Source organism: Micropterus salmoides, unplaced genomic scaffold (assembly GCF_014851395.1).
Source record: "Micropterus salmoides isolate LMB-PRFRI ecotype aquatic unplaced genomic scaffold, ASM1485139v1 Ms_hic_scaffold_2, whole genome shotgun sequence".
NCBI classification, from domain to species: Eukaryota; Metazoa; Chordata; class Actinopteri; order Centrarchiformes; family Centrarchidae; genus Micropterus; species Micropterus salmoides.
Genome location: NW_024041150.1, coordinates 34,335,148 through 34,358,583, shown reverse-complemented (window position 1 = coordinate 34,358,583; position 23,436 = coordinate 34,335,148). Strand labels below are relative to the sequence as shown.

General features: G+C 39.4%; 1 protein-coding gene across 2 annotated transcripts in view; it reads left to right on the top strand.

Annotated features, from left to right (window-relative positions):
• arhgap36 (Rho GTPase activating protein 36) overlaps positions 1-23,436 on the top strand; it is an 84,616-nt gene that overhangs the window by 1,977 nt on the left and 59,203 nt on the right. Inside the window, exon 2 of one of the 2 annotated variants that reach the window (XM_038730144.1) lies at positions 22,331-22,397. The exons of the other annotated variant lie outside the window; for it this stretch is intronic. The gene's annotated coding sequence lies outside the window, so the exon portion shown is untranslated. The remainder of the gene's footprint in view (positions 1-22,330; positions 22,398-23,436) is intronic. 2 annotated transcript variants of the gene reach the window in all.

Genomic DNA, 23,436 nt, shown 5'->3' with positions numbered 1-23,436 from the left:
TCTAAACATTCAGCAGTGAGAAGAGTTAAGTGAAATTTAAAACAATCATTGTTGTGCTCACCTCATGCACGAGCGGTGAAAGCTCACAGAAATGTGTGAAGCATCTGAGCTCTGCAAGAGAACAACCTACAACCTTACGGAGAGACACAACACCTTTTATGAGCTGATTGTAGTTTGCAAAGTATGGTTGCTGCCTTTTAAACTTTATAGTGTGTGTGTATGTGTGTGTGCGTGTGTGTGTGTGTGTGTGTGTGTGTGTGTGTGTGTGTGTGTGTGTGTACATTAAGTGTTTTTTATGTAGGACAACAAAGAAAATCAAGTTCAGGACTGAGCAGTTACTCTGCGTTGCAACTGTTGTGATGTGTTTGTGCCTCTGTGTTTAAAGAGTCGGGTAGGGTTCACATCTTATTGAAATGTTTCATTCTATGTGAGATCTTTTTACTTCTAACAAATGCATCATACTGAATGAAAGTCAGACATAAGAAGCGTTTACTGTCTACTCTCAGTTGGTTCAGCAGGCTGAGACATGAGCTGTATCGTGTCATGGTACATTTAGATGTGTTTTCTGTGTGGACAAGAGCAGGTTACCAAAACGTTTGCACTCATGTGAGCCAGCGTGCAGATCTAGAATATCCACTTTTTAACGAAGGCTTGCACAACTGCCGTTTTCCCACAGAAGAGATGATTCCTGAAATGGTTGTGAATTTCCTGCACAGACTATTCTCAAGATTATCCAACTATGACTTTCGACACATCTAAAATGTGCTGATTTGCTGAATTTTGTTATTAAGCTGCATTCACAACCTCTTTATATCTGCTACTGATTCAGTTCTTGATTTCTTAATAAACGAGGACACTCAAAATGAAATATGTCTTCTGCTTGTAGATGCAGCCTGTTTCCTGCTACAGACTTTGTGTCTCTCCCTCTTTTATAGTGAATCTGTATGTTAAATATCAGCGCAAAATGGCCCTAAAGAGAAGTCCTTGGTTTTAAAGGAACTGAAAGAGCTTCAAACTTGCACTTGTGTCACAGAAATGAGGACTTGCTGTTGTTGAAACTTGAAATCCCCTGGAGAATTGGCTTGCTGTAACCAAAAGTATGTTCAAGTCTTCTGATAACAAATATAAATAAATAACAAACATAAAGGCCACAGTGCAAATCACGCCTTGAATATTTAATTATATAATTCCCATCACAATTTCCCAGAGTTTAAGGTGACGTCTTGTTTTATCAGAGCAACAGACCAAATCTAAAGACATGCAGTTATATTGCAAAAGGCAAAGACAAGCAGCAACGTCTGAAGCTGGAACTAATACATTTTTGTAAAAATCACTTCTGTAAATTAACTGACTTACTTAACTTTATTGATACCACCATCCCTCAATTTTCATTTTAGAGCCTATTGTAGTCTCCTATATCAGTACTTGTACATAGTTTGTTGTTGTATGTGGTATCACAAATCCATGCCATCTTTCTATTTATGCAATACCCTTCTTGTGTGTGTCATGTACCTCTGCGCCGTGTAGAAATGTACCATGGCATCTGTTGCTTTACTGTACCATGGTACAGTTTTGTAGCATGGTCAGTACCATTGCTAGAACCATGATGTGCAAATATTACCATGGCCAGTGCTGTGATAAATTGCTTGTACCACGGGAAGTAAAACTGAAAATACCATCCATCACCATCACAATTCCATGGCGTAAGGGATCTGGAGCACCACTTGGCCTTGACTAAATCTAAATCTTACAGTTCATAGCAGGAATTTCTTTCTCACTCTCTCTTTTTCCTTCCTGTCAGACATTACCAGACAGCTGCATCACTTTTCTCTCAAACTATTATTTCTGCATCTGTCATCCCTTGTTTCACTCACAGCAGAACCTCTCTGCCTCTCTCTACTCTTAGCCCATCTGCCTTTCCCTCGCTCTGCCATGGTTACGTGCAGCTTCTGTGGCTCAGTCATATTTCTTGCTTGCTTTTTGATTTGTGGTACTGAGTCTGGGACTTTATTTTGCTCCATTAAGTGGCCAAATCCCATTAAAGTTAAAGACTTGGTTGTATTTTTGCAGTGGCAGCTGTGCCTTTTACCTCTGCACCTGATGTAGTAGCTTGTGAAATTATTGGTGTAGGTTTTCATGCTGTTGTTGTGTTTGTGAGGTGATCAGATGTCGAGTAAATGCTTTAAAGGTAAAAAGTTTTTGATATTATATATATATATATATATATATATATATATATATTATATCTGTCTTTCTGTGCAGACTGAAGTTTGAATCTTGGGTTGAAGTTAAAAGCCAGTTCCGCCTGTTGTACAGTGCAGAATGAACTTTGAACCTCATCTTTATGTCAACATGGACAAGAAGACCTTAAAGTTTACATTTTTAAACTGAGTAGACTCCATCTGCGGAGGAAGAATATGTGATATGACTGAGAGCGCTAGAAAACCAATCTTGGCCACTGTCCATTTCCATTCCCCTGCTTCCATTGATTGTCCTATCAGTTTAAAATCCACATGGTAACGCCCTGCTTGTTCATTTCAGACAATCAAGTACAACCTATTGCTACCATGCCACCCAGGAGCCAATCACTAATCCAGATCCCTGTTATCAGCCCAATAAGCTGCACCTGTGGACAGGTGCTTTTAGCCACTTTTCATCCCTACCGCCACCACCACCATCAAGATATTCTCTAGAAAGAGTTAAGGTGCTGCTTATGCCAAAAAATCTAACCTTCATGTGAACAGCAAGCTGTTACATCACTTAACATGTCTCTCCTGACTGAATGAGATTAATTTTCAGAAGAGATAATAGAAGAGGAAGCTGATATAATAACTATCTCACCATGTACTTCTGTGAAAACCTATAAATGCAATAGATGGTGATCATAACTCCCCACGCAGCTAGACATCTCAGTTTGGCTAGAGAACAGAAGTTACCCTTGGAAAGAAGATTCTACATGTTTTAATCCGACTTTAATGTTGATATTCAAGTTTGCCAGTTAGCTAATGTGTTTATTGTTTTCTGGCTCTGCTTGCTGAGGTTTAAGTGAGAAAAACGCATTCATAGCAGCTCTGCTAGTAAATTGAACTCCAGTTTATGGTCTCATTCTTATGATTTTTTTTTACAGAAAGGAAAACATTTGCTTTTCTCCTAAAACGTGGGAAGGTTGTTAATTTACAAGGCAGAGTCAGAGTTAGCTGGCCATTTCTGTGTATGCATTGGTTTTCTGGGTAAACTAAGAACTAAGAACCATTTTTGCAAATTTACAGAAATCATTCTGAAATAATCACAAATACTTGCTGTCTGTCCCGAGTGCCTGACTGTTGTTTGTACTTCTGTGGTAGAAATGCTCCATTGGCAGTTTTGCTCCTTCTGACTTTTTTAGTGTTGTTAATAATATTTTGTCTGTTGGGCTGATTTTATATCATTCTTTGCTAAATTCTTAATATCAGTGGGACTTGCAGGTTAAAGGATAAGGCTGGTTCTATATTCTTCTGTCAACTAATCCCATGAAAAAAACAAACCCGACAATGTGTTAGTGCATCTCTTAATACTTTCTGAACACTTTAAAAACAGGTCTAAAATAAATAATAGTAATAATATTTTAGAGAGGCTCAGTAATTTTCTAAAACAGTTGGTCACTGTAGTTTTTAGCAAACACAATAAACTACAGTGTGTGTGTGTTCATGGTGTTAACTGCCCACCTGGATGGGAACTAGGTCCAGCCAAGACTAGCTTCTATGAAACGGACAAATATGAAAATTGACTGACTTCGAGTGCAATTGTTCGAACATTTATTTAAAAGGGTAAACATGCTGCAATTCAACTAGATTATCAGTTTATTGTTATAAAATAGAAATATTAAAATGCCAAAGCAGGTACTTAGTATTGTTGCTATTCCAAATCAATGATACTAAGATGCCATGCTGGTTTTGGGCAAGAGGAAGGTAAACAGCAACAAAAAAGATTAATTACTTTCAGCAGACTGTCGAAGGACTGTTTTTTTTTCGAGCATTATAAATAAAGATTAAATAAAAAAATGCTTTTATATGGCTTCAGAGTATTTTGTTAGCATTGAACAACAACAGTGATCAAATCTTACATCCAGTACAGTAGCAGATTCAATTACAACATACACAGAAAAAAACATGGAATGAATTTCTATTAATTATTGATATTACCAAAGGTACTTCATGGATTCTCATAAGACGGCCATAAATTAATAATGACCACAGCATGTGAGATTGTGATTTTTCATTTTATGCTTAATGAACCTGATGATGGTTCATTCTACTTGGGCTTGTTGAGAAGTCTGTCAATAATTCAGAGTTTGAAACACGAGCGCTGTATAGCTTTTTCTTTTAGTTTTACAGTAAGAAGAGGCATTTGGGATGAAGGAAGATTTTTCTGGCTGTTAGTCACTCTAGGGGTCTCATGTTTCATGCTCCATTTTTGGTGCACTTTGAAATGTGTGGGTTTGATTTCCAGCTCCGTCTTAATAACTCTCCACCCAGTTTTCCACAGTTTCACACTGCTGACAGACACAAAAATTTGTGCTTGTACTTAACCTTTACGTTAATCAATTCTCTCCACTCTGCACTCCTCTTCCTCTTTGTGATGATGCCCTCAAGATTTCTGTGCATGCGGTCGGCTGTGTGTGTGTATATCTGTCTCTCATTTGGGAGTGAGTGCCAATGCCTTCAGAGTGTCCTCAAACAGTGTGTAATCTCCCATCAGTCGTGCTCAAGAGTTATATAACCAGCATAAAGTGGGTATGGAGTACTGAAGTGCCAGTGAGTTAATGTACTTGAATTTGAACATAAACGTCTAATAAATGACTTTGATAATAATTTTGGTGTTAATCAAATTTCTTCTTACACAGTGCAACATGCATGATCAGCTGGTTTAGGGACAGAGGAAAGTGATCTCCTCAGATGGACTTGTCTTGTGTCGATGTTTCAAGACTAATGTCAGTATTCGAGAGTTCAAAATAAGCCAGATATTGATATAGTGGGCAATATTTTAACCATAGCAACATTTGGTTATACTTGGTTATACTATTGTTATTGTGATAGACATTAGCTAAATGGGTCAGTGCTCAGATTGACAAACTATGTGACGGTAAGACATTTCTGTGCAGTAATATCTTTCTTAGCCAACAAACAGTACATTTATTTGACAACAATTTTAAAGTACTTGTACTTTATTTAAATTTTCTGCTACTTTATACTTTTACTCCACAACAATTCAGAGGAAATTATTGTACTTTATACTCCACAACTCATTTGACAGCTTTCCTTAAGTTACTTTGCAGATTCAGATTATTCATCCAAAATATAACTAATAAACTAATATAACCACTAATAAATTATTATATGTTATAATAGATTAAGCTGCCCAGTATATAAAGTAATTAAAATGAGCCCCATCTGTACCAGCTGCAACATTAAAGTGATCAACTTGATACTTGCTCATATTTTTACTAAACTACTTTAAGAGTTTGTATGCAGGACTTTTACCTGCAGTATTTCTACACTATAGTATTGCTGCTTTAACGTAAGTAAAACATCTTCGACCCCTGGTCAACATATAGTCATCTGCTATGAGTTAGAATCAGCCAATTTATTTGCCATGCTGATGCATCACCTGGGCTCCAATTGAGTTGTGTCAGCAGTTATGTCAAGTTCGAAATGTTTGTGCGATCTAAACCTAAACTTTTACCGGTATTTTTGTAAATTTTAGTATTTTAAATGTGTGTCACTGCCCCTAACATGTGAAGGATATTCTGTATTTTGCATGGATTGTTAAACCTCTTGAGTTTAGGGCTTAAAGTTTTTTTATTACTGTAGTTATTCCAACCCATTTACTCAGAGAGGATTTTTCACCACATGGAGGGAGAGTTTTGGGATTCACAGCAGTGATGCTCCATGCCATGTGGCAGCCTGACAGTGCAAAGGCTGTGGCATGTTTTGGCTGAAAGAAAAGCAGCTTGTTGTTTCCAAATTCCTGGTTTATAAATTAGATTTGGTTTTCTGCAACAAATATTGATGCGGTTTTGTCAGTTGCATTGCTGTCACTTGCTGGACAGGTGCTTATTGCCGTATGGGTCATCACCACAGACCAGTGATTGTCAAATGTTTTTCAATAATGTACCATCTTTGAAATATATTGTCAGCCATGTACCTCCTGACCAGAGGAAAACACTTTTTGGTAGGTAACATAACAAAAGGCCCATATAAAGAGGTACAATACAACACAGTGCCTCCAGTGTCTGATTTATTCAACAACCTTGTAATTTAAAAAAATATATAAATGCTACATTTCTATCTTCACTAAATCTGAGACAAACCCATTTTTTTGTCATCATGCAATAGCAGCAATGATGCATTGTAGTTGCATTGAACTGTGTTTTACTTGTGTCTAACTTACTATTTTGTGAGAAACATGAGCATGTGCTTTACTGAGGATCTTTGTCATTCTCTGCATCAGTGAGGCAACTGCAGTGATCAAAATCTTTCTCCAGGCACAGTCTGTTTCTTTGCTTTGCTTTGATCGGAATCATTGCAGAAAATGAGGCCTCACACAAATATGTGGATCCAAAGGGGAATAGCTGCTCCAAAGCTTTTTTTCTCCCAGCTCAGGGTGCTCCTCCTTCACACACAGCCAACACTGTGTTAAAGAGTTGAAGAGTTTTGCCTGATGACTGACAGGAAACTTTATTCTGTTTGCTTCAGACAAGAGAAATTGATTTCTCACCCAATCCAGTTGTGCAGATTTTTCCTCCACGTCAGGGAAGTAAGAATTAAAACCACAAATCAAGTTGGCTAAATGTCCATCCAGGACTGACTTCACTGGAGTTTTCTTTACATCCTCTTTGGGGAGGAAAACATCCACCTGAGGAAAGCAGGTGAAATCCCCCTCTGCACATGTCCTCTTCCACAGCTCTGCTTTCTTCACCCACCTTGTCACACAGACAAGATTCAGAATGCTGGTTCATTCAGTTTGGTGTGTGTGTGTGTGTGTGTGTGTGTGTGTGTGTGTGTACAGGTGCTGGTCATATAATTATAATATCATCAAAAAGTTGATTTATTCCAGTAATTCCATTCAAAAAGTGAAACATGTATAATGTATACATTCATTCTACACAGACTGGTATATTTCAAATGTTTATTTCATTTAATAGTGATGATTAAAACTGACAACTAATGAAAATCCCAAATTCCGTATCTCTGAAAATTAGAATATTACTTAAGAACAATAGAAAAAAAGGATTTTTAGAAATGTTGGCCAACTGAAAAGTATGAACATGAAAAGTATGAGCATGTACAGCACTCAATACTTAGTTGGGGCTCCTTTTGCCTGAATTACTGCAGTAATGCGGCGTCGCATGGAGTCCATCAGTCTGTGGCACTGCTCAGGTGTTATGAGAGCCCAGGTTGCTCTGATAGTGGCCTGCAGCTCTTCTGCATTGTTGGGTCTGGCGTATTGCATCTTCCTCTTCACAATACCCCATAGATTTTCTATAGGGTTAAGGTCAGGCGAGTTTGCTGGCCAATTAGAACAGGGATACCATGGTCCTTAAACCAGGTACTGGTAGCTTTGGCACTGTGTGCTGGTGCCAAGTCCTGTTGGAAAATGAAATCTGCATCTCCATAAAGTTGGTCAGCAGCAGGAAGCATGAAGTGCTCTAAAACTTCCTGGTAGATGGCTGTGTTGACCTTGGACCTCAGAAAACACAGTGGACCAACACCAGCAGATGACATGGCACCCCAAACCATCACTGACTGTGGAAACTTTACACTGGACTTCAAGCAATGTGGATTCTGTGCCTCTTCCTCCAGACTCTTGGACCTTGATTTCCAAAGGAAATGCAAAATTTACTTTCATCAGAGAACATAACTTTAGACCACTCAGCAGCAGTCCAGTCCTTTTTGTCTTTAGCCCAGGCGAGACGCTTCTGACGCTGTGTCTTGTTCAAGAGTGGCTTGACACAAGGAATGCGACAGCTGAAACCCATGTCTTGCAAACGTCTGTGCGTGGTGGTTCTTGAAGCACTGACTCCAGCTGCAGTCCACTCTTTGTGAATCTCCCCCACATTTTTGAATGGGTTTTGTTTCACAATCCTCTCCAGGGTGCGGTTATCCCTATTGCTTGTTCACTTTTTTCTACCACGTTTTCCTTCCCGTCGCCTCTCTATTAATGTGCTTGGACACAGAGCTCTGTGAACAGCCAGCCTCTTTAGCAATGACCTTTTGTGTCTTGCCTCCTTGTGCAAGGTGTCAATGGTCGTCTTTTGGACAGCTGTCAAGTCAGCAGTCTTCCCCATGATTGTGTAGCCTGCAGAACTAGACTGAGAGACCATTTAAAGACCTTTACAGTTGTTTTGAGTTAATTAGCTGATTAGAGTGTGGCACCAGGTGTCTTCAATATTGAACCTTTTCACAATATTCAAATTTTCTGAGATCCTGAATTTGGGGTTTTCATTAGTTGTCAGTTATAATCATCAAAATTAAAAGGAATGAACACTTGAAATATATCAGTCTGTGTGGAATGAATGTATACATTATACAAGTTTCACTTTTTGAATGGAATTACTGAAACAAATCAACTTTTTGATGATATTCTAATTAGATAGATTTGCAAGCCAGCCTGTGTCCTCAAACACGGTGGCATGGAAAAATCTGCGCTCTGGGAGGCAGAAAGGTGCATAATTCCAACAGCCTGTTGAGTGTTAAAAATACTCTACATATTTACTATGGGCAACTATAACAATGTCTTATTTAAGAAACAATGGGCTTATGGCTTACTACCACAAATAAATTATTGAGGGATGGACTAACACTTTGTTGGCTTTGGTCTTGTCATTTGATTTGTTGATATTAAGAGAAATATAGAATATGGCAGCCTCGTCCTTTAACCTTATAAAATATAAATATCTTTATTCATTTGTCCTTTTAGTCTCCATTCTTTCTTGATTTCCTTTCCTTAATCTGATTTATTTATTTATTTTTTTCACCTGAAAACGACTCTAAACTCTGTTGTCCTTCATGATCAGTCCTTTTGAATACTACAAATTTTACTGCTAATACTGATTTACTTATATTAACAACTAACAATTACTTTTAATTGAGTATTTTTACACTGTGATGTTATAGCTTTAACTCCGAGTATATGAATGTATTATCTGCTACTGGCCGAGAGCTTTTGTTCAAAAAGAGGCAGAGAAAAAAGCCCAGCATTGTTAGTCAGTGATCATCAAGTTATTCCAGTTGCTCACAAACTCTCTTGATCATTTAGTGCTCTGTGTCAGTAAAACTCTTAGTTGTTGCTCTTGTAAAAAATGAAAAGTAAAAAAGCAGTGCTACACGCGTGCAGAGTTGGGGATGTGGTCGAGAAGCCTGTTAATCAGAAGCTGAAGAGACACTAATCATTCTCTACTCCGGAAAGGATAGATAACATCTGTGTTGTGTGTTTTTATAACGTGTACACGCATGCATTTGTGGATGCATGACCCAGTCGCAATAAAACCACATATGCTGGTTTGTAGAGGTGTATGTGGGATATCTGCATGCATTCGTGTGTGTGTGAGAGAGAATAGTTTACCACTGTCCTGGGAAGACCTTTTATTGAGTTATGACAGGAAAACCACAGGATTTTCACTTCTCAACCCTCAGAGTGTTTAGTCTCCATGTAAATCTGAGGCGAGGATCGGGAAAGAAAACAGTGGAAATATGGATGCAGTCATTAGACAGCCAACCTATTTACCTTCAAATTGTAAGTCTTGGCATCTCTGCGTTGCCCCTGAATCTTCTTAACACACACACGGAAAAACAGCGCAAAGCAAAAAGAGGCATTGCCAATCTGTCTCTCCACATGTATCCATCGCCCTTTATACGCCCGTGTACATCTGCGCCTTGGCAGCTCTGCGTGCATGTCAGCGTTCAGACTAAGTGATGGATCTTCTGCTGGTTGGCCACAAACATGATTTACTGACAATTGAGGCTGGAAGATCGTTCTCACACGGCAGGCTGTCTCTGACACTCCCAGAGATCCTGACAGCAGTTTAGCCATGCCGCTTCGGCGGTTCAGTCACAAGCCTCAGTCGCCAGGGAGGGAAGCAGTAATGCTGAGGTGCCCCTGACCTGCAGTTCATTCCAAAGAGCTCCCGAGTGGGAATCAGTAAGAGATTGTCATCATTTTAGGATTTGTTGTTGTTGTGCTTCTGTAGGAACATAAAGCAGGACAGTGCTGAAAAAGACCTAATGCTGGAAAAGTAAATACTAAAGAAATAAAAAAATAAAAATCTAATTATAAATACTTACTGCTTGTACATTTGAAAGATGGCTCTAAATAGTTTGACTTTCTCCTTCCTTCAGGAACGGTGGCAGCTGTGGATGTTCACAGTGACTCTGGGCTGTGAATTGAATCCATTGTCACTGTTGTTATGGTGCTTTCAGACCAAAGGCGAATTTAATCCTCGCTGCAAGTGTTCACAGACAATGCGAGAAGGCGATTAGAACACCTTTGCGTCGCCGGCACCACCCCTCCTTGTGTCGCTTTGCGCAGCCTGACAGAAAATCGCAGCTCTATGCGTCTTTGCATTGACTTTGTATGTAAACTCCCCGGACACTCGCTTCGCTTTTGGTCTGAAAGCACAGTTACAGCAAAGTAGCAAACTGCAAACTTTCAAGGCCACCTTTCAAGCCTAAAGGGAAGATGACGCTCAAAATGTTCCTTAATGTTTTGTAAAAACATAGTTTAAAATTTTGGGAAATATGCTGGAGATAAGAAGGTTGATATCACTCTCAAGTCTGAGTTAAGTATAGAGCCAAGAGGCATTTAGCTTAGCTTAGCATAAAGCTGAAAGGAGGGGAAAACGGCTGCCTTGATTCTCTCCACAGTTTACAAACTAGCATGTTATATCATTTGTTTGTTTTCTCTTTGACAGAGCCAGGCTAGCTGTTTACCCCTGCTTCCAGTATTTATGCTAAGCTAGGCTAATCACACGAGAGTGGTATCGATCCTATGTATCTCTCAGATAGAAAGCAGATAAGGGCATTATTTTGGCTTTGTGTAACGACGACGACGACTAATACAGCTGGTGCCAAAAAACTCAATCATTGTCCCTGTACAAATAAAACGAATATATTGTTGCATTGGCTGACACATTCTCCTGTTACGATCAACATTTAAAAGCACGGGTATTCTGCTTTTTAAATGTATGTTCTATGTTTAAAAGCTAAAATCTGAAGTTTCAGTGCACAATAAGTATTTGACACTATGCACACCCTATAGAATTGATTTGCCCTGCCAAGACATTACTGGGAACCACTGTACGACGTCATGTTTTTAAATCTGTCTTTATGCTGTGTTTACTAAACTCTGCTGTGAGCAGTTATCTTGGTTTTAAGAAGCTTTGCAGTGGCCTCAGTCATTTCAAGTTAATGGTATGTGTCCAAAAATCCAGTTCTTAATGAAACTTAGTGGTGTTACGAGGCAACCTGTCAAAGACGAGGAGGGAATGAGTGTGGCACTCTTCAGGAATAAGAGACGGGATAAAGAGTTATATTCAGATCAAGTCAATGAATAAGTCAGTGTGTGGTTGTCTTTAAAGGTGGTCTAAATGCATTTTGTGAAATGTCAGAAATCACTTTAAGGGGAAAAAAACTCAATAATAAATTCCATAAATTTAAGAGATCACATGACAGATATTACAGGCCAGTGTCAGTTTGGAGGATGCAGGATATATCATTCTCCATGTCAGGACAGCAGGACTGCATTTTCAAAGCCCCTGTTGGCATTTTCCACATTTCCTGTCTTTTCCCTATAGAGGAATCCCGCCCGCCCCAAAATGGTGCCCACATCCTAACACGGCTTTCATCCTAAGATGGATGATCGTGTCCGGGATTGGCAGGGTCAGAGCTGTCACCACTGCGAGGCTTCCTTTAATCTTTTGACTGTTGCTATCCATGGTAACAACTTTTATAATGACTCAGTATGCTTGTATTATATTTCAGTTTTTGCTTTATTATTTTTAATGTACCATTTAGAGTGACTATATAGAAACTGTCCTTGATTGTTTGTTTTGGAAGTGCCACAAAGCATCCCGCTTTAACACTGAAGATCGCTGTTCGTGTCCAAAGTTGTTTTTATAGTCTTCCCCTAAAACATATAACCTAATAGTTTTTGTGCCTAACCGAATGAATTTGACTGTGGATGAAAAATGTTGACGTACACTGTTACAAAAACCAGTAAATTAAATGTCATCAATACATTAAGAAATGTAGTTATTTGAGTTTACTTGACTGTAGCTCACATGTATGGTTGTTGAATATAATAATAAACTGTAAACTTTATTTATATAGAACTTTCATTAACAAGGTCACAAAGTAGCTTACTTTACAGAAACAAAATAGCAGATAAAAAGAATTACATTTTATTTATCTAGCGCCAAGTTATCTCAGGGAACTTGCCATATACCAGGCCGTCCTCACCCAAAAAACAACAACATAGGTAGATAGCTGAAGAGCTTTAAACAACCAGATTATTACGTTATGCGAAAATACACAAAGTGTAGAATATAAATAACCACAAATATTGTTTTGGAGGTTTGATATTTAGGCGACCTTCACTTAGGAGTCCAGAGTTTGGTTCCTGTGTGAAACAGAGATGTTTTTTTATTATTAGCGTTTGCTAGCTAGAGTTAGCAATATGTGTTTTTTGCAATTTGCAATTTGTGTTTTATTCCATTTTGTAGTGTTTTTATTTTTTAGCATTTTCGGTAGCGTTTGATGGCGCTATAGCTAGCTAGTGATAGCGGTAGTATTTTTTATTCTTTTTTTTTTGTATATGCTAATAATGTTGCCTGTCTGATCATCACAGTCTGGGGCTCTAACGGCAAAGGCCCGGTTGTCTTTAGTCACAACCACCTGAGCCACATCCACCCATCTAAGGAAACGCTCAGGCAGATAAAGCATCCATAAATCCTTGACATAATTTGGAGCAAGACAAAATAAATGCATGTTTGACCTTTTACGCAAATAAGCTGATTTTGGAGATTTTCCTGAGTTGAAAGAAACAGTTTTAAATATCAAGTAATGAGTTTACAAATAAAGCTTAGAACCATGTCACCAGTAGTAGAGTAATAGCTGTGAGTGTGTGTGGGAGAGAGACTAAACTGCCCATCAGATACAGAAAATTGAGGTGTAGGATGATTGTTGTCCATCCTAAATATGATTTCAATTGTTTTTTATTTGCGGTGTGTGTGTGTGTGGTGGTGTGTGTGTATGTACATGTGCAGCTGTTTGTGTCATGGATTAAGGCGCTGAGTGCAGACCGCGGCGAGGACCCAAATGCAGACAAATTGCAGACAATGGCAAGGCGAGGAGGTTGCAGTTCAAAAATGTTTATTAATTCAAATAAATAACTTAAACAGGCTTACAAGGAGCTCGAGGCAAAGTCCAACAAAGGTAGTCCAGAACACAAGGCGATCCAAAACACAGGGAATAATCCAGAACAAGGAAGACAAAGGAACAGGCAGGAACACTCAACTTTAGACGCAAGGACGTGACAAAGACTGGAGAGACAAGCAGGCATACATATACACAGGGACTAACGAGCGGGGCGGCAGCAACAGACAGAGAGAGACAAGCAGGCAGGCAGAGAGACAGCAGGGGGAAACAGAGAGAACACTAGACAAGCAGACACGGGGCAGAGTGAATAACCAAGAAGACAGAAACACACACAAGTTACAAAGAACCAGAACCTAAACGAGAACACAGAACTAGAACACAGAGTACACAGGAGACCAAATCACAATAATACAAACAAGGACCAGGAATGATTACCAAAACATGAACTAAGGACATGGAACTAAACTCAGACTCCCAAACAAGACAAGACAGGATCATGACAGTTTGTGTATTTGTGCGTTTTTACTGAAAATGGTTTAGGGGAAAAGGGAAAGTTAGAAATGGGCAAACATTTTCAGAATGGTCTGTACTGGGATCTGTAAGCATAAGTGTAAAAAAAAAAAAGTTGCATACACATTTATACAGGCACATATTTATTTAAAGAATTACATTTGCTAAAAAATATAATAGATGTTATTTTTTTTTTATAAATAACTTGGGTAAGGATATATACAGTCTGCAGTTAAAACCAGAAAGCCTAACTCTCTCTTCTGCCCCATGGGATCTTATTTCGGAAAAAATATGTATAGTAGTCAACATTTTTTTAATCCCGTTTGACTTGTGCCCCGAATTACACATATGATGTTATTACCAGGTATAAATGGGGTCTTGTGATTTTGTGATGGAAAAGGGATCGTCCATCCAGGTGGTAGTTGAGTCAAGTGTTGACAAAAATGGGACCATAATTTACAACATGAACTACATGTTGTATTTAAGAGAACTTAAAATTTGCAATTGAGACCATAAACTTTATTAGGAAAGTGTTTACTGAGGTAGTAAATCAGGTGAGAAGTAGAGTCATTTTGTCATTGAGTTCAATTCAATCAGACATCTTTTTGGCAGAAGGTTTAAAGCTCTTCCGTATTGGATTCACGTTTCAGACCTGGAGGTTGCCGCTTGGTTTTAGCAATGTCTAGAGGCCTTTTTACATGCAAAATCTGTTTCCTAAAAACACAAGAACAGGCTGCCTATTTGTTCTTTTTTCTCTGCATTTCCCCTCCTTTTCTCCACTTCTCGTCTGGTTTAAATCACTGTCACTATAAATAAAACAATCTAGCAAAAGCATCTTGGATCAAAGGAGGTGAAAAATGAATGCCTCGTGTGAACCTTCTGAGAGTAAATGCTGTCTGACAGAAGTAAAACATATCGCTATATGCTGTCATGCTACACTACATCTCTACAGCAACTAACGTATGTGATACAGCCATAAAAGCAAATGGAGATGACATCACATCTCCTGAAAAAGCAGATCTCGCCCACACCCCATCCCACCGCCATCCTCTTGGGGAGGGAAAATGAGACGAGAACAAATGAACCTGTGGCTGACTAATACCTCAGTTTCATGGCAACAAGCTATACCGGTTAATTTTAAGCTTCTTTTTTTGTTGTTGTTATTTCACATTACATAAATCCAGTATGTCTAATATACCTTATATATCTAAAATGCACAGCAGTAGGTGTTTGTACTCTGCATTTAATAATCACCTTGAAGTGAGATAGACATTGTTCTTGTAATCAGATTTAAAAAGACATATTGCAATGTTTGTGTTGCTGCTGAAAATAAGGTTAGCATGGAATTTTGATCCTTATCTAATAATGATAAAATAGTATATTTGTGACCCTCTGGTGGTGAACCAGTTGCCTTGTGTCCTTGAGTTGAAGAATTTTTGGCCAAAATGCTACAGCAGAAATCAAGGTTTAGCAGGTTCAGCAGGCTGGTCAGAGGCAACGATGTGACATTGGGTTGAAAAGTGCATTGCTACATATTCTACTTAAAAGCAATACAGTACGCTCAGTTTAATCATCCATCATCTGCAAGAAGTTGTAAATTTGTAAATGTACATCAGAAAACCCGTCTTACTCTCTGCATGTTTAAACGAGAAGGCTACTGAACATCACGTACTCTGGTATTTGACTAGGGATCTAATGCCACGTTCGAGACCGGTCAGAACTGGGATATTTCCCGGTTGAAACTTCCGACATCAAAGCGTTCCAGGTACATGGTGGTGCATGACGCCAAAAGTGAACGAAAACCATGGCTGACTGTTTACCCCTCTGGCTACATCAGTTGGTAACCATCAAGTCAGTCAATGTTGTAGGCTATACTTCCTAATGTTTTTAACAATAACTTTATGCAGAGATGACTTTATGAGATTCTTTACTGTAGCCAGCTACCTAATATGCCTAACATATATCTACATCAATGTATGCAGAACAGGTTTTACTATATGATCTTGTGTATTATTTTAATTTAAATACATGTAAATATACTTTTTGTTGAGCTTATACGGAGATCTTAAGTTGCTTATTCAGCTGCTACTCCTGAAGTCAGGGTAGATATTTTCACAAGAGTTCACAAGTAGGCCGTCCGACTTCAGGTGGCATTCCAGGATATTTTTCTTGTTGGAGGTCGGAAATTTCCCAGTTCCGAGTTGCCTGGAACGTAGCATTATCTAAACTTTGAAGAACTGGACCTGTGGCAGGTTATTTATGGCACTATCAACAGATAATCTGCGACTTCAATTACAACATAGACCTACACTTACATACACAAACGGGGGTTCGAGTGGTAGCTAAGGTCACTATGTCATTTAAGGGTTAGTTACAGCCAGGGACCCAGCTGGGATCTGGTAATTCTAGCTGGCTGGACTGTACCAAAGACCTTCTAAGCAAGTCATGCCACTTGGCCACCATCTTGGTAACGCCTCCGGGCAGCTATTTTGGACTAACAAAACTAGGTTCCTATCTGAATGAATGGGGAGAGAGCCAGATCTGCACTTTTACTGGTCACCAGGACATAAAAACTAGCCTACATGAATAGAATCAGCAGTAAAATCGTTTGACGTTTCAGTGATGACTTTGATTGGCTTTCTAGCAGGAGGGACGGAATAACCGCCATCATTGCTATTACGGGCTTTCCCCAAAGAGTTGTATTGAGGATGCGATTGAGTGGCATGTCTCCTCTAAAATGTCTCTGACTGTACTTATGTAAACTTACATAAACTGATGCTGGAATTATCTAGTCTTCTGACCTTTCAAAGTGCTTTACACTACATGTCACATTCGCCCTGTTCACACACTGTTCATACAAGGGCCCAATAGTTGAAGATCCGATGCTGATTCGACTGTCAAACTCACAGTTGAAGCTTCGCAGTGAAACAAGGATCAGGCCATTTTGGCGATATGGGAGTGCTGAAGGTCTGATTTTACATCGAACTACCAGTTTTCTCCCAATAAGTTAATATACAGCCTATTACAATATATATTTCAACATATAATGCTGTAAATAAACATATAAAAAGAATAAAACTTCCAATAAATGTTTTTAAAGTGCGTGAATAAATCCAAAATTGTAACCCTAACCCTGGGTCGTCAGTGCGTGTGTATGTGTGTGTATGTGGTGGCGGAAGAGGAACGTTTGCTGAAGAGACAGAGTTGCAGAGTTGTCCGCACCCCGCAGGACTTTCGGATAATTTATCACTGTTGATGACCCACACAAAGAATATTTTATCGTTTTTAAATAGCCAGCTACTTCAAATAGACCCGCGAGGAACCGCATCGCATGTAGTTGTCGGCAGCACGGCATGCACGCAAAACTCACACAAGACCGGTGAATGACAAGCGAGAGAGAGAAAAGGGTATTCAAAAAGACTCAGTTTAGCTGGAAATTTACAGTGTAAGTTGAATGAATAGAGACTGCAGCTCTGCAGCTTCTCAAGATTAAAGAGGAGCTACCTTTCGTAACCCTGATAACCACTGATGGCAGAGGCTACCATGCAAGATGAACACTTCGACATGGAGTCAGGGATTGAAGCATCGACCTTCTGATTAGTAGATGACCTGCTTTAACTCTTCAGACACAGCCATCCCATTATGACTTCTCAATCAAAATACACAGATTTTTTACTCCCTTAAATTTTTTTTACACACATTACAAATTATATAAAAATTACTATTCTGCTGTCTTTCATGAAGAGTAGTGCATCAGAGAACATTTTGACATGCATATTTTTTAAAATCATACAAAGGCTCTTTGAACAAGATTGCGGCGCACTCACGGCATGTATTATTACATCAAATTAAAATACAAAAAGAAAACAGTAGCACTCTTGTTATAGTCTTACTTTTTTCTGGGACAGCAGTACGAGCATATGATCACTGAAAAAGTGCTTTGATGTATTTTTCCCAGAGCAAGATTTCCCAAAGTGTTCTTCAAAATAAGATCATCTCTTTGTTCTGTTGAAAATCTGTTGATTTTAGGAGTAAGGACCTTTTGGGAGACAAGATAACAGCCTGTCTTTTAAAATGCAGGCGGCAGAAAACATGAATCGCCTTTTTATCGTTAGTAAATTTTGTCTACATGCTTTTAAACATGTTCCCTTCAGTTCTCTTTCACTTTGTCTCTGTCACTCCTCTCTATGCCTTGTTGAGTGATCATGTAGTGTTATATCTGAACATATGTACTGGGGTTTGAAACAGGGAGATAAGAGCAAGTAGTAGTAGTAGCAAGTACGTTTTGGCAGGGAGCTGCCGGTGAAATGGACAAAACCCTGTTGTTCTTTTGAAAAGAGTGGTTGGCCCTTTTTAGGAATGCTGATGTCTGCTGGGTCACAAATTTGGTTTACAGATGTTGTAAAGACATTCATGGTCCCCATAAGGCTTCAGTGATCACCTGACTTTTCTTCTAGCACCACTAGTTTGGGTTTTGACTGTTGAATGAATGGTCAGGAAATTGAAATGAAGGTCCCCAGAATATGGGGGAACAAAATTAACTAATTTAGTTTCCCCATACAACTTGTTGACGGGTGGTGATGGAGCAGTTGATGAAACACATACCTTTGGTGTGAGAGACCTGGGTTTGAATCCCACTGTGACCATTATGTCCCTGAGCAAGACACTTAACCCATCATTGCTCCAGAGGTGTGTGAACTCTGACATGTTTAGCAATTGTAAGTAGCTTTGGATAAATGTGTCAACTACATGAAAGTAAATGTCACTATCTAGCTGACTTTTTGGTTTTTGAGTGGAATGTGACAACAACAACTGGATGCTTTGCCATGAACTTTGGAACAAACATTAAGGTTTCCCACATTATGAATATTGATAACTCTAGTGGTGACTTAACCTTCATCCAACATAATCAGGTCAAAATTTTAATTAGTTAAAACTTTCATTTATGACAAAATACCTGGAAAACGAATGATATTCCCATCAGCCTCAGCTATACTTTGTTTGTTATTAATTAGCAAACGTTAGAGGTCAAAGCACAACCTTTCAGTGCTGCTATGGGTGTTGACGATACAGGTGCTGGTCATATAATTAGAATATCATCAAAAAGTTTATTTATTTCAGTAATTCCATTCAAAAAGTGAAACCTAGATATTATATTCATTCATTACACACAGACTGATACATTTCAAATGTTTATTTCATTTAATTGTGATGATTAAAACTACTAACAACTAATGAAAATCCCAAATTCAGTATCTAGTAAATGTTGGCCAACTGAAAATTATGAACATGAAAAGTTTGAGCATGTACAGCACTCAATTACTGCAGCAATGCGGCATGGCATGGAGTCGATCAGTCTGTGGCACTGCTCAGGTGTTATGAGAGCCCAGGTTGCTCTGATAGTGGCCTTCAGCTCTTCCGCATTGTTGGGTCTGGCGTATTGCATCTTCCTCCCTCACAATACCCCGTAGATTTTCTATAGGGTTAAGGTCAGGCGAGTTTGCTGGCCAATTAAGAACAGGGATACCATGGTCCTTAAACCAGGTACTGGTAGCTTTGGCACTGTGTGCAGGTGCCAAGTCCTGTTGGAAAATGAAATCCGCATCTCCATAAAGTTGGTCAGCAGCAGGAAGCATGAAGTGCTCTAAAACTTCCTGGTAGACGGCTGCGCTGACCTTGGACACCAGCAGATGACATGGCAGCCAAACCAACGTGGATTCTGTGCCTCTCCTCTCTTCCTCCAGAATCTGGGACCTTGATTTCCAAAGGAAATGCAAAATTTACTTTCAACATAACTTTGGACCACTCAGCAGCAGTCCAGTCCTTTTTGTCTTTAGCCCAGGCGAGACGCTTCTGACGCTGTGTCTTGTTCAAGAGTGGCTTGACACAAGGAATGCGACAGCTGAAACCCATGTGTTGCATACGTCTGTGTGTGGTGGTTCTTGAAGCACTGACTCCAGCTGCAGTCCACTCTTTGTGAATCTCCCCCACATTTTTGAATGGGTTTTGTTTCACAATCCTCTCCAGGGTGCGGTTATGCCTATTGCTTGTTCACTTTTGTTCTACCACATCCTTTCCTTCCCTTCACCTTTCTATTAATGTGCTTGGACACAGAGCTCTGTGAACAGCCAGCCTCTTTAGCAATGACCTTTTGTGTCTTGCTCTCCTTGTGCAAGGTGTCAATGGTCGTCTTTTGGACAGCTGTCAAGTCAGCAGTCTTCCCCATGATTGTGTAGCTTACAGAACTAGACTGAGAGACCATTTAAAGACCTTTGCAGGTGTTTTGAGTTAATTAGCTGATTAGAGTGTGGCACCAGTTAACCAGCATAAGTTATATACAAATTCACTGTAGAGACCAAAACCATTTTTTGTAACAGGCTGTAAACATGTTTATTTCTGCTGTAAAGTTGGGCATTTTAATATCTATTTAAAATCTATGGGTATTGACTTGCTTTTGGAGCAAGCAAAGTGACCATTCGAACAACTGCAGTTTTTGGCACTTCCACATTGGCTTAATTTTTCAGCCCTGGTGGTTGTTGCTTGGTGAAGACTCTTACTGTAGTTGTGTTGACTCTTCTCTACTTGTGCTACTGTTTTTAAGACAGTGTTCACATTCATCATCCTTGATCTCATTTCCTTGGTCTCTTATTTGTCGTTTCCTTGCTCCTCGCTTGAACCGGAAGTTGTTCAGCTCCGACATCTTGCAGGCCGTCCCAAAGTTCTCATATGCGCTGGAGGAGCGTGGAAGGAGTAGCATCTCTGACGAGCTATGAGTGGGCGAGGATACATCAGTTCATCCTTCCTGGAAGTCTTTTACTGACCAACACGCCCCCTTACCTGCTGTGTTTTATGATTCACTGTAGAGTTAAAATCTTCATAGTAGGTCTGAATAACAATAGCCCCACACACAACTTTCTTCATTTAGGCTTGTTTTAAGATTTTCTTTTTCTCTTATTTCTCCCATCAACTTTAATTATGGAAGACAGTTAAAGTCAGTCGGAGAGTCTGTCAGCAAGAAACATGTTTTACATCATTTATCGTCATTTCTATTCAGTCACATGTGAGGCTGCTCATTCCTGTGTTGAGTCAAATAAACAACAACAGCCTAAATAATAAACACTCGGACTTGTAACTAAACTGCACTGAAGTCTTTAATGAAGCAAGCAAAGGAAAATAAAGCCACTCATCCAGCTGATCTCACCTACTGCATCTGATGGAAGCAGGCGGCCACACCGCAAGTAAAAACAGCTGATGAAAGTATGAAAGCCGCTGCACTAAAAAAAAACAAAATAACCCGTCAGTTTTACATGACGGCGCGCAGTGATCGATCGACGAGGAGTGACTTGTAAATAAACTGTATCAGTAGTGTTAAAGGATATCTGAAGTAAATAAATAAACGGAAAGCCTAAAACTGAGTGTCGACTTTGATATGAGTTAGGCTACATCATTTAAATTTCCCTGAAACATTTAGCCTAATAAATCCCAAGACAGCATGAACATATTCTGGGTTATCCAATAACGAATTCACATTCAGAATCAATAAATATAAATGCAGATAATATAGCCCATTATGCCTGTAGAAATTATCCTGTGCATCTGAGCAGGACACAGGGCCTATAGTTGACCTAACCTATAATTATTGATTTGCAAGTGTTTGGTAACAGCTACAGAGAGAATCATGCTGCTCTGCACTGATAACGGAGACTTTATTAGAATCAGAAAAGTGCATGTGTGCAGACACAAACTTCATCAAAAGTGTGGCCTATACAGCTGTTAGAGCAGACTGACAGCTGATCCAGCTGTGATCAGCTGTCAGTCTGGCTATATTAATTAGGGGGGTCTGTGGGTCCTCCCCTGCATTCTGGTGATTTTTTTTGCACCAATTTATTGAGGAAATGTCTTTATTTATATAAGGCAACACAACATTCAGGTGACAATTCAAAATTACATAAATATAGTGTAATGCAGTAAAGCTCTCAGGCATTCTGTATTGCTGTCAGATGTTTCTCATGTATATGAATTTTTCTCATTTAATTTAACCCCTGCTGACTCTACATATATGCAGTCATGCCTGAAATAGCCTAAAGACTTTTTAAATGTGCATGGGGCACCTTTTCACCTTAATGAAAAATCAACTTAATTAATTTGAATTCAGTTAGAAACTCCTGGATTTTTATAGCTCCTGGGTTTCAGCAGGTTTTCTGCTCATGCTCAAAACTTTCTGCACATTAACAGACTCTCCCACATACCTGTGTTCTCTGACATGTCCAGAATAATATTTTGAGACAAAAATCAATATTATGAGAAATAAAATGTTATCTGATGAGATTGAAGTCATAATATTTTAACAATCTACCTGCCCCTCTGCTGTGCATTACACTGCCTTATTGCTCCTATTTCCCCTTTAGACCGCCTGACAGACGCGCCAGTCTAGGACTGTACACGATGTAAGGAGTTCACTGCTCTTCATCAAAGGTAGAAAACCGAAACTGAAAACACTTTTGATCAGACAGAAATATCACCACAAATCCACACAAATGTCAACTTCAGCTCCTCTGATAAAGTGCAGATCACAGCCGCTTCAGAGGGAATTAAGCATCCTGGAGCAGAGAGACAGTCAAACAGAGCAAAAATGTTTCTGAGCGAGGGGGACGGAGACAGCAAAGAGAGCGACAGGTGTCTGTGTTAGTGATGTGCGGATCGATCCTAAAGTATCCATATTTCTGATACCAACGTTTCCTGCTCTAGGATCGATACTCATATAAAAGGATCGATATCTAAACTCAGTCATTTGGAGTGAGTGGGCGTTTTATCATAAGTATCTTACTGTCAACAGGATGGCCTAATTATACTGATAACTAATCCGCCTCGCAATGATCGCAAGTCATGCTTGCGATAAGGCTCTGTGACGGAGCTTCTTTGAAGTGAGCAGCTGCAGCCTTTTACATTTCCCGCAATTGAATACTGACTCTGGCTGACTGTAAAAGCAGTCACGTCTGGCTGTATTTTAGCTGTGAAGGTAATAGCTGTGTGTGATGTGTGGCAACACCGCAAACTTCGCTAAACAGCTGGTCACGTGACGTGAACTTCAAACAAAATGTAACAATAATTTTGCGAGTAGCCTACGCTCTTTGAAGACCTGCAAGACAGGCTGGGGATTATTGCATATTAAAATGGAAAATATTTTTGTTACTGTTGTTGAGTAACATTCAGGGTTACAGTCAATACATGACCTGTGTACTCGCTGTCACAGCAGCAAACTACAGAGTAGAAAATAAGAGAAGAGGATGTTTTGAGGAGGGTGGAAGTAAGGGTGGTGATGATCATGATGATGGGGGTGGACATGAATGTCCTGTTTAGAGAAGAGAGAGAGAGACCAAGAAAGTGACTCGTTATTGATATGCTGGCTGGAATCTTGTTTCCTCTGTCGGCGTTGGCATTTCCTCTTCTCCTTTTCCCCAATCCTCTGGGAAACGGAGAGAGAAAAATACACCAAGTGATGATGGAATAGGCA